The sequence below is a fragment of the Arvicola amphibius genome, chromosome 7 (assembly GCF_903992535.2).
Source record: "Arvicola amphibius chromosome 7, mArvAmp1.2, whole genome shotgun sequence".
In the NCBI taxonomy this organism is placed as follows: Eukaryota; Metazoa; Chordata; class Mammalia; order Rodentia; family Cricetidae; genus Arvicola; species Arvicola amphibius.
The window spans coordinates 63,686,437-63,688,574 of record NC_052053.1 but is presented as its reverse complement, the minus strand read 5'-3'; the positions used below and the strand labels follow the sequence as shown (position 1 = coordinate 63,688,574).

At 39.7% G+C, this 2,138-nt stretch overlaps 1 pseudogene; it reads right to left on the bottom strand.

The window, feature by feature from the left end:
• Positions 1-547: 547 nt before the first annotated feature.
• Positions 548-1,002, bottom strand: LOC119819790 (annotated as a pseudogene).
• Between the last annotated feature and the right edge of the window lie 1,136 nt (positions 1,003-2,138).

Genomic DNA, 2,138 nt, shown 5'->3' with positions numbered 1-2,138 from the left:
TTTGCAACTTGATGCAAATTATGGTATCTCCCCAGATTCCACAATTCTCCATATTCCCATACTGTGAAATAACGTTGAGCTTTTTGATCAAAACTAGTATCCCAGAGGGCTGTCACCATTCCTCTTAAAGGTCACTTTAATAATGTAATTATTTCTTCCATTCTGAGAAACCAAAATTTTGCTGAACAACACAGGTAGAATTTAAAAACACGCATTCATGCTATTTAAGACTGTGAGGGGAGTTCTGGTTTGGTAAGATGCTGTTTATGTAAACTTTACTGGTAAGATTCATATTATACATTATTCAAAGCTATTCCAAAAAGTTTAAGTCTCTTCAAATCCAGAGATAATTCTGTCACTATGCATTAACACAGTTTTCCTTCATTAGTGTTTTACTACAGAGAAACATGTCAATCAGCATAATTTTATTTATAGAGAAGGAAGCAGAAAAACTGACACTTAGATTATTTCTGTGTAAACTAGGTTAATCATCTCTGTCATCTCAGTCCCAGGACAACTTCCTGCTCCTCCAGGGATTCTGACACGCTCAGGATGTGGTTGCAACACTGTGTTTTGCACAGTAATAGATCGCAGAGTCTTCAGGAGTCAGGCTGCTGAGCTCCATGTAGGCTGTGTTGGAGGATGTGTCTGCAGTCAGTGTGGCCTTGCCCTGGAACTTCTCATTGTAGTCAGTATTACCATTTTCAGGATCAATATATCCAATCCACTCCAGACCCTGAGTAGGCCTCTGATTCACCCAGGTAATATAGTACTCAGTGATATCGTCAGAGGTCCTGCAGGACAATTTCACTGAGGTCCCAGGCTTCACAAGCTCAGGCCCAGACTGCTGCAGCTGTACCTGGGAGTGGACACCTGTAGAGAAAAGACAGTTTAGGTGTGATTGTCACCTCTGTCCCTGTTTCCTATTCAGATTTGGAACATGAATGCTCCTTTACCTGTAGTTGCTGACATGGGGAAGAGAATGATCTAGCCCCACTCCATGGTTAGGACCTGTGTGCTCAGTGACTGTCGAGTGGATGCTGATCATATGTTGTTCTGGGGTGTGGATATCTCTATATTTACCATGTAATCTGCATATTCATGAACAGTGAAGGTCCTAGAACAGCTTTAGAAGAAAGAGGTAGAGGACCATGGATCAGGCAGGAGGATGCTAAAGTCCAGTTCTAATTTTGTCTGAGTAAATGAAACCCATACTATATCCCCAAGCCTTGTGCAGACCTGTGGATGTAACTTCAAGACATAAGCTCTCAGTTTACAAAGAGACTTCAGCCAGAGACAGTTGTTCCTCTTGTGACAAAAGATGTACAGTTAGTAGTTGTGAAAAGGATTTCAAAACTTGTAAATTATGAGAACTTCTAATCTTTTCTCATATACATATTATATATATATGTATATATATACATATATATGTATATATGTATATATATATATATATATATATATATATACATAGGCAGTTAGACAACATAACCATTAGCAATACAACTAGGGTCTACTTGGGATATATCATTCCTAGTCATGCTTTTTTGAACAGGTTTATCTTGGATAGTGTCTTTCCTGTGGAGCAGTCACAAATCCAGTAAGAAAGCAGTTATTTACCATGTCACAGTAATCCCTAATTGGTACCTCTTACCTGGAGGCTGATAGAGTAGTCTACAAAGCCTACGTACTGTGCTGGATTTATCTCCCTGCAGGCTTCACAGTACCTTCCTGCAGTAGAAAACATAACCAGCAGGGAGAATTTCCATTCTGTTCAAGATCAATTCTCTATGGCCTGCAACCAAAGTCCTTAGTTCACCCATGAAATTCAAATTAAAACAACTCCAATGATACATTATTGCCTCAATAAAAAATTATTTATTGTAGAATGAAGCGGCGGGGCCATGTCCCGCCACCCGGCTAGCTTTACCCAAAATAATTACATGGAAACTGTATTCTTTTAAATACTGCCTGGCCACTGTCCCGTTATCTGTAGCTTCTTATTGGTTGATTCTCATGTCTTGCTTTAACCCATATTTAATAATTTATATAGCACCACGAGGGGTAGCTTACCAGGAGAGATCTTAACCTGCATCCATCTCGGAGAGGAAAAGCATGAAGACTCACTATGGCGACTG